This window comes from Carassius auratus, chromosome 27 (assembly GCF_003368295.1).
Source record: "Carassius auratus strain Wakin chromosome 27, ASM336829v1, whole genome shotgun sequence".
Classification (NCBI taxonomy): Eukaryota; Metazoa; Chordata; class Actinopteri; order Cypriniformes; family Cyprinidae; genus Carassius; species Carassius auratus.
Window position 1 is genome coordinate 9,489,832 of NC_039269.1, and position 9,930 is coordinate 9,499,761.

General features: G+C 36.8%; 1 pseudogene; it reads left to right on the plus strand.

The window, feature by feature from the left end:
- Nucleotides 1-3,250: 3,250 nt before the first annotated feature.
- LOC113046263 (guanylate-binding protein 1-like) lies at nt 3,251-8,316 on the plus strand (annotated as a pseudogene).
- The last annotated feature ends 1,614 nt before the right edge of the window (nt 8,317-9,930 follow it).

Sequence of the window (9,930 nt, forward strand, 5' to 3'; positions counted from 1 at the left end):
AGGTTGCTCTGATAGTGGCTGATAGATTCTGATAGATTGTTGGGTCTGACATATCTCATCTTCCTCTTCACAATACCCCATAGATTTTCCAAGTTTTCTGGCCAATTAAGAACAGGGATACCATGGTCCTTAAACCAGGTACTGGAAGCTTTGACACTGTGTGCAAGTGCTAAGTCCTGTTGGAAAATGAAATCTGCATCTCCATAAAGTTGGTCAGCAGCAGGAAGAATGAAGTGCTCTAAAACTTCCTGGTATACGCTGCATTGACCTTGGACCTCAGAAAACACAGTGGACCAACACCAGCAAATGATATGGCGACCCAAACCATCACTGATTGTGGAAACTTTAAACTGGACCTCAAGCAACATGAACTGTGTGCCTGTCCTTTCTTCCTCCAGACTCTGGGGCCCTGATTTCCAAAGGAAATGCAAAATTTACTTTCATCTGAGGACATAACTTTGGACCACTCAGTAGCAGTTCAGCCCTTTTTGTCTTTAGATGCTTCTGACGCTGTCTGTTTGACACAAGGAATTCGACAGCTGAAACCTGTCTTGCATGTACGTATTGGTTCTTGAAGCACTGACTCCAGCTGCAGTCCACTCTTTGTGTCCAACTTTTTGATGATATTCTAATTATATGACCAGCACCTGTATATCACACACCCTGCACCATTGTCTTTTGGGTAATTTGTGCAAAACCTTTTGCTAAACTGTCAAAGCTTCATTTTAAAAACCAGTGCTACGATGCAAGTATTTAGTGTTTAGGGTTGATGTCGAGATTTCGAGAACACAGCTTAAGCTAAGGTGACCAGATTTCTGAAATGAAAACCGGGGACACTTCCCAGTTCAGTGCTCAAAATATTACTGAATTGTGATTTATCTAATTTTTTATTTGTGGGTTCCATAAATAATATCATAACTAATACAGTGTTTTTTGAGGACCAGACTTACTCTATTTCTTTTTAAATACAAGTAACCAAAAATCATAATGAAAAATAGTAAATAGTAAATATTTTAATTTTAAAAAAGCGGTCATCCCTACTAAAACATGAAGTGTATTTAAATTCTCATCTCTGATAGTATTTGGACTCAGCCATTTTGTTCATTCAGCCAATATACTAGACAGCTAAAAATATATCCATTGTGAAAAAGGCCCAACAAAGGTTGTACTTCCTTTGCCAACTGAGGAAGTTTAACCTGCCACAGGAGCTGCTGAAACAGTTCTACCTTCATTGAGTCTGTACCTGTACACTTCAATAACTGTCTGGTTTGGTTCAGCTACAAAATCAGACATCAGAAGACTACAGAGAAATATTAAATATTCCCCACTTATGCAATAAAAATGTGCAATATGCTTATATTTAATTGTTACCCCTCCATCCTAGTACATCCCTGCGTCTTACTTGATCCTATTCCATTATCATTTATTGCACATTTGTTTATACACTTATAACTTATTTGCAAAGGTTTATTTTAATTTTTTATTTTTTTTTGTCTGCGTGTTGTTGTCTCTGTGCACTGGAAGCTTATGTCATAAAAACTAATTCCTTGTATGCGCAAGCATACTTGGCAATAAAGCTCTTTCTGATTCTGAAAATGCTTCCTCAGGTCTGATAGCAAACTTTTGTTGCCAGAAATGTGCCTGGTTAAAGTTAAGTAACTGAAGATTAAATGTGTGTGCTTGATGCATGAAAAATCTCATTGGTTCTTGCACATCAAAAGCACTTTTTTCTGTTTACCATATTTAATGTGCATGATATAAAATAAAAATGAAAAATATTATGATTACGTCTTAAGTTGAAATAAAATTGTAAGGAGTAAAAAGAATATATTTTTTTCTTCAGAAATGTAATCAAGTAAAAGTGCAAGTAATCAGTTTACATTTTATATGCATTATATTGTAGGCTCATATTGACTACAAAGTATCTGCTTTCTGCAAATGTAATTTTGCAAGTGTAATTTATTACTTTATTGTTTTTTACAACAGAGAGAGTTGTGACAGTGAAGTTTCAGGAATGTTTAATAGGCCTGCATGTCTTGTTATACACTGCACACAAACAGTATTACTTTGTTTTAATAGGTCAGGTCTATTTTGATAACTGATGAAAATAGCGCTCTGCTCTCCTTCAAGCTTTTCATATCTACAGTAGCGGCGTGCGACCAAGTAATCAGCTCGCAGCGCCCTCTGCTGGTGAAAATAATCCCAACCCTATGATTGCCAACTGGTCAAGTTGGTCGGACTTTTCCAGTGTGTTGTTAAACGTGCTTTAAAACGGGGACAGGACACCAAAATCAGGGGCTGTCCACGGAATACTGCATAGAGCTTAAATATGACTAGGGGTTCATTTTCTTCAAGATCATCTTCAGCAGAATACGAAGGGGTATCGTTTTCAGCTGGGTCTGCACCATAATGCTTGTCTTGTCCATCTGCATCTTTTTCATCTCTAAAAAGTAGAAATAGACACAACAAAGCTACTCAGAGTAACGCGAGTAAATGTAAATCGTTACTGGCTACTCTTCTCCAATTATTGGAAGTTTTGATGTGCTAAAAAGGCTCACTAAAGAAGAAAAAAACTGTCTCTCTGTTTCTCACACGGCTCTTTGGTCAAACTTTCATAGGTTCTATACTCACGTGCCATCCAATTTCCCTATTTTCCAGACTATAAGTCGCACTTATCAAAATTAATTTGACATGAACCAAGAGAAATGAATCAAGAGAAAACATTACGGTCTACAGCCGCGAGAGGGCGCTCTATGCTGCTCAGTGCTCATGTAGCGCCCTCTCATGGCTGTAGACGGTAATGTTTTCTATTCATTCGAAATAAATGCGACTTATAGTCCAGTGCGACTTATAATGTTTTTTTCTCGTAATGAGGTATTTTTGGACTGAAGCGACTTATACTTAGGTGCGACTTATAGTCCGAAAAATACGGTATATGCATTATATCTTAGGCTCATACTGACTACTAGAGGCTACAGCAGCTCAAGATCCTATCATCTTCTGCTGCGACAGTAGTACACACACACACACACACACACCACACACAGCATATGTCAACATTTTAACAAACGTTAAATTTAGTGATTCATAAACTAGCCCATTTGTTAATAAATGAGTACAACAAAATCCATATTTAAATTTAATTAATATACGACCACCAACTCAATCACCTCAAATTCGTATTGACGAGGACGACTAGACCTCCTGTCTTTATTCTGAAATAGCTTACCTTGTTCACGAAGTCAATTCTGCAGCATCACGATTTCCCGGAAATCACCTCATTTCACGGGCTTTCTGGGAGGGCGCTTTTGAGACGACGCTGACCACCTCTTCAGTATTTATACACGAGCTTCAGTCAGAACCAACCATCCACGACAGAAGACAAGCAGAGGTAGGATCTCATTTTCTCTTTAAATTAATTACTTAAGCAGCCAGTCGAAATAAAATATCTTTAAACACATAATAATAGGCCTACAAGCTAATATAATCATTTAAATGTTTGTAATCGCCTTCCATATTTCAAGATTGCTTTTCATATTTAAGTGAACTCTAGCATTATATGCATAGATATATAAAAAAAAAGGCAATAAAAACATAGAAAAACAACTCATTTGCTTGGATTTTGTTAGTTTTCATTTATTTTTCCTTTGGTATTTTACTGTCCTTTTGATATTTTCAGACTAAATTCTAATGAACACTGTATGTAATAATAAAAAGAGCAGTAAATTGTATTATCGACAGGGGGCAGCACAGCACTGCTTAAACAGCCACACCTCATATTCTCCAGTTATTGTACTGCAGAGGAATGAAACTAATGTATACAGGCTAAAATTAAAACTGGCAAATTAATTATGGGAAGTGGGCTTCCATAAAAAAGAAAAAAAAAAACAGTTTTTGATGAAATTTCTGTCTAAATAGATAAATAAATAAGCATGTACATGTTTTGTTATTCCACAGAGCCCATGTGTGCAAGGGGTTTCAGATAACAGAAAGAACTGTTTGTCATTGTGGACCGAATCTGAAAACACTTTCACTTTCGATTCCTCCATTACGAATAGGCCAGTGACAGTGCATTTTTTCCAATCAATATCATGCATAATGCAGAGGATAAGAACTTAAAGGCAGAAGACGTGTTAAGTTGTTTCTCTTTAATTGTATGTTGATGCAGTGGTTTACACAGGCCTAAAGATTTGCAATATTTCTTTAATTACAGAAGAAACTTTAGAGACATTACACACGGACTAAAATCCTAGAAATACTACATGATCAAGAGCTGTAACACTATAATGCATCCCAGCCAAGCTGCAGTTTATCACAGCTATGCTGAAACTCAGACATATATTGACACTGTGCGTTAAGTCTGTTTGATTTTGTATGTATGGTTTTTACCTAGGATCATGTCTTGTAGTAAGTACATGTCAGCTCCGGTGTGTCTCATTGAAAATGATGAAAATGGGCAGCTGCATGTGAGAAAAGAGGCCAAAGACATTCTGGATGGGATCAAGGAGCCGGTGGTGGTGGTGTCTGTGGTGGGACTCTACCCGTACGGGGAAATCTTACCTCATGAACCGCCTGGCAGGACAACAGTCCGGTGAGAGAACATGGTCAAAGTCCTTCTCAAGTGCAGTATATGTTCATCTGATAACGAGAACATCTGAAAACTGTAACTGCATAATAATAATGTTATTGTCTCAGGCTTTGCTCTCGGCAGCACTATTGAATCAAAGACCAAAGGCATCTGGATGTGGTGTGTACCTCACCCTAAAAAGAAGGACATGCTCTTGTGCTGCTGGACACAGAGGGACTTGGGGACGTGGCGAAGGTGAGCACAGTCACTAACTATCATGAATAATTTCACAGTTTTAGTTTGCCATTAGTACCTCAGAAGAAACACTATAAAGTTGTATTGTGTTGTGAATGAATGCTTTGATCTGAAGACACTGTGTGTTTCAGGGAGACTCTAAGAATGACAGCTGGATCTTCTGTCTGGCTGTTCTGCTCAGCAGCACATTGGTGTACAACAGCCGTGGCACTATTGATAACACTGCATTGGAAAAGCTGCAGTATCCTTTAACCAAATAACCCACTTCTTCTTTCACATATATAAATATACACTTTACAAGATGCTGTTATTCTTTAATGCACTGAAGCTACGTTGTTGAGCTCACTGAGCAGATCAAGATCAGATCGACAAAAGCAGCAGATGAGGAGGAGGAAGAGGAAGATTCTGAGTTTGTGCGGTTTTTCCCATCATTCATCTGGGCTGTGAGAGATTTCACCTTGGAATTGAAAATTGATGGGAAGAAAGTGACAGATGACGGTTACCTCGAATTTGCCCTTGAACTGAAGAAAGGTATTTAAGACAGAATTACATTTACACATTTGGCAGTAGCTGATTTCCAAAGCAACTATGCAGCAAAAGTTTTAAAGGTTATAAGCAGGTGCACAGTACAAGTTTTACTAATTCTTGGTTACCCTGGGAATTAAACCCATGATATGGGCATTGTTTGCACCATTCTCTACTTGAGCTACAGGAAGGTTAAAATAATTATTTGCCCCACCTACTGGATTCATTTCTATTTTGGAATAGAATTTGAATTTCAAAACACAGTAAAAAAATAAACACGAATAGGCTCACTGGCCCATGATATCCGTTCTGTGAGGTCTTTAAAATAACCACTGATGCCTGCAATCCAGACTACATAACTAAACTGGTATGATTACTATTTCATTACTGGACCACATATTTGTCTGCACTGACAGCTTATTTGAATATTCGTGTATGTATTTCTGTAAATGAACAATGCCTGAAAAACGGAAATAAAGTATGTTGGCTGTATATTTCTTTCTTCTTTCCTGAATTATCTCTTTTTAGGTGTGAGTAAAAAAACTAGAGACTACAAATTTGCCTCGTGAATGCATCAAGCGTTATTTCCCTAGTCGGAAGTGTTTTGTGTTCCCGTTTCCTATTACCTCCCACAACGACATGCCACGACTGGAGATCTTGCAGGACCAGGACCTTGCAGATAATTTTCTGGAGGTCACGGGACATTTCTGTGACTACGTGTTTGTCAACAGTGATGTGAAAAGACTGAAAGGAGGACACATAGTTACTGGCCGATGTGAGTGTTTTACCAAATGAAAGGCTTCATTCATTTGAATCTTTAACACATTTCAGATTTACATTAAAGCTGCAGAAGGTAACTTTTGTAAAAAATATATCTTTTACATATTTGTTAAACCTGTCATTATGTCCTGACAGTAGAATATGAGACAGATAATCTGTGAAAAAATCAAGCTCCTCTGGCTCCTCCCAGTGGTCCTATTGCATTTGCAGAAATACATTGCTCCCGTTAAGAAACAACCAATCAGAGCTGCGGTCCGTAACTTTGTTTGTGTTCAAAATGTAGAAAAATTTATATAATAAGGGAGTACACCATGAATCCATTTTCCAAACCGTGTTTTTAGCTTGTCCTGAATCACTAGGGTACACCTATAATAAGTGTTTATATTCGGACTATTTTAGATTGCTTCGGGGGGTACCGCGGCGGAGTAACCCAGTCCCTTTGTGATTCTTCATAGACATAAACAGAGAGAAGTAGTTCCAGCTACGATGTTCTTCCGCAAGACGCAAGCAGTTCCGTTTATTAACCGCTAGAGCATCAAAAGTTACCGACTGCAGCTTTAAGTTTTGCATAATCAAACAAATAAATGAATTAAACATTTGATTAGTAAAACCCTTCATCTGTTGTTTGAAGATACCGTGGATCATTTAATCCTAACTGTTTGTGTGTGTTGTCAGTGCTCAGACATTTGGTTGCGATTTATGTAGACACAATCAGCAGTGGTGAAGTGCCCTGTCTGGAAAATGCAGTGGTTGTTCTGGCAAATCTAGAAAACCAGACAGCTGTTCAAGAAGCTCTGAAAGTATATCAGACAGGAATGGAAGAGGTGAGGCACATTCAGGTTTTTTATATGTTCATTTTTCCAATTACTATCCTTCTCTTTACATCTCTGTGTCTCTATACAGAGAAAAAAAAATCCCATTAATAATCCCATCCGAAGTCAGAACACCAAATTTTGTATGCAGCTGCATTTTGAATGTTGTGAATGAATGCACAAACACCCTTTAAGTAAACACACACTATGTTTTTACAGTTGAAGAAGACATTACCAATCAGTATAGAAAAGTTGACCTGTGAGCACCAGAAATTCAGCAGTATGGCAATTGCTAAATTCGCGAAACGCTCATTTAAAGATGAGAAAATGGAATCTTAAAGAAACTGGAGGTGAGTTTTATAATTTATAAGAGTGACTAATACTTGTGTACTCATGTATGGATTATAGCCTTTATGTATCTGGGAAATTAATGACATTGACATTAAGGGAAGGGAACACTGGCTTTCTGCAAGTATTATACTGTAGATCTCACTGGATGTGTCAGGTTGGAGATTGTGTTGATATCTGGTGACCTCATAAATTACATCCATCAGATAAAAACAACTTATTCACAAAACAATGTATACAGACAGTACCCAATACATTCTGTCTTTGTATAAGTGTATTTATGAATGTTTGAGATTTGTAGATAATTTCTTCTTTTATGTGTTTTTAGGAAGATGTATCTATGTTGCTATACAGACTTGTTGGAAGAGAATAAGATGGCATCAGATAGAAAGTGCAGAGATCTACTGAAGAATCTGTTCTCTGACATGAATAAACGGCTGGCAGGATGGAGTGTACAGTCAGTCTGGAGGATATGAACTTTATAAAGTGACCGAGACGCCATTGTTGAACATTACCACAGAGAACCCAACAAAGGAATAAGGGTAAGGACTCTTTAGAGTCTATTTGTGGCACTGGACCACAAAAATGAAATTGAGATTTATACATGATCTGAAAGCTTAATAAATAAGCTTTCCATTGATGTATTGTTTATAAGGATGGTAACAATATTTAGATATACAACTATTGAAATCTGGAATCTGAGGGTTAAAAAAATAGAAAATATTGAGCCTTTAAAATTGACTAAATAAAGTTCTTAGTAATGCATATTACTAATCACAAATAAAAATGTTATAATATTTACTATATATAGATCTTTACATAATATCCTAATACTTTTTTGGATAAAAGAAAATTTGATAATTTTGACCCATACAATAAATTGTTAGCTACTGCTACAAATATACCCACGCTACTTATGACTAGTTTTGTGGTCCAGGGTTACATTTGTGAGTGTATGTGACTCAAGTACACACTGGTCTAAGATATGTTTGTGTGCAGGCTGAGGGCTGTGCCTGGAAGAGTTTCTGAAAGAACGGGAACCTGAAGGCAAACAGCATCCTCTGCATGGATAATAAACTCACTGAAAATGAGAAACAAATGAATAGTAGAGTTTATACTAAGCTTTTTGAAGCACAGGATGTAGGGACCTTAAACACTCTGAATTAGGTTTGAGGTTATTATTTCATTGTCATTTCATATTCTTTCTGTTTTGACTGAATGTTCAGAAGAAAAGAGAATGCAGCTCTGCTGGAACAGAAGTTGAAAGAAGAGGAGGAGAAACTAATTGAGAAGGAAAAAATGATTGGAGACCGAGAAAGCGCAGCATGAGGACAGGTAAAACAAATGCAGGAGAAGTTCAGTCAGGAGAAGAAGCAGCAGCAGGAGGAGATTGAAAAGCCATTAAGAGCAAACTGAAGAGCAGGAGGATATGCTAAAGAAAGGCTTCGAGGAGGAAGCCTATACCTCAAGGAAGAAATAAAGAGTTAAAAATGAAAAGGAACGCTTACATGGTGGTGGCATATTAAAGACTATGTGATGCCATTTCTTTGCCCTCTTGTAGAAACTGTTCCCAACCTCCTCGTGCAGAGATCGATGATGAAAAAGCTTGGCAAAGGGACTGAGACGTTAAAACCTGATACAAAACTTTCCTTGATTCATATTTTCCATTCACTGAAATATCTCTATTGAGTCTGATTTTATAGCATTTAAAGACTTACTAAAGCATTCACTTAATAGAGCAGGTAGTTAATGTGCTGAGAATCCTAAACATACATTATGCACCCTTGAAAGTGCACAATGTCATTTCTACACCATTAGCAGCACCCACAGATTTCACAAAATGGCAGGTGTTTTTCAGTGAAAAGTCCATCTTTTGGATAAAAAGGAGTCCCAGCTCAAAAAATTAGTTTATGTTGATGCAAAGAGGAAGTGTTATGGAAAGATGGAAGTAACTTTATTTATTTTTTATTAATATTAATTTATAAGTTCCTGTTTTAGCTTTAAATAAGGACTTGAGTTGCAATAAGGAAATTATGTAATAGGCCGCACACATGGTCAAGAAAGGGTCAAGGGGTTATTTAAGACCGCAAGCAGAGACGTGCAGGCAATATGAAGATAAGAATGCTCAGTCCAAAGATCACTTTCGTTCTGAATGCAGTCTACATGTGATCAGTCTAGACTTACGAAAATGCTTAGCACAGTAGATCTCACAGTCATATGACTAGATTAGATCATCATGACAATAATCAGATCAGTGTAAAATGTCACAGTGAAGAAAACTTGTGTAACAATATATTTTCACCTCAATGTAATTTGGTCCAAAAAAAAAAAAATACAGCATTTATTATAGCACATATACTGTAACATTTCAATATTCTACAATAAATCTCATCTTTCCTCTGAGTACCTCTGATCTGGTTCTTTTTTTTTCTGTGCAATGGTTTGTTGAATTGTTTTACAATTAAAATAAAATTACCATGGGTTGAGATGTAATAAATGTAGTGCTGTAATTAATGGGGTTATTATTTAATATTTCCATGAATTAAATACACGTTTCAGACATTTTCACGTTCGTTAAAACCTATAGGTTAAACATTTAATTTGCATTAATAGTGTTGCTATTATAACATATCTTCAATTAAA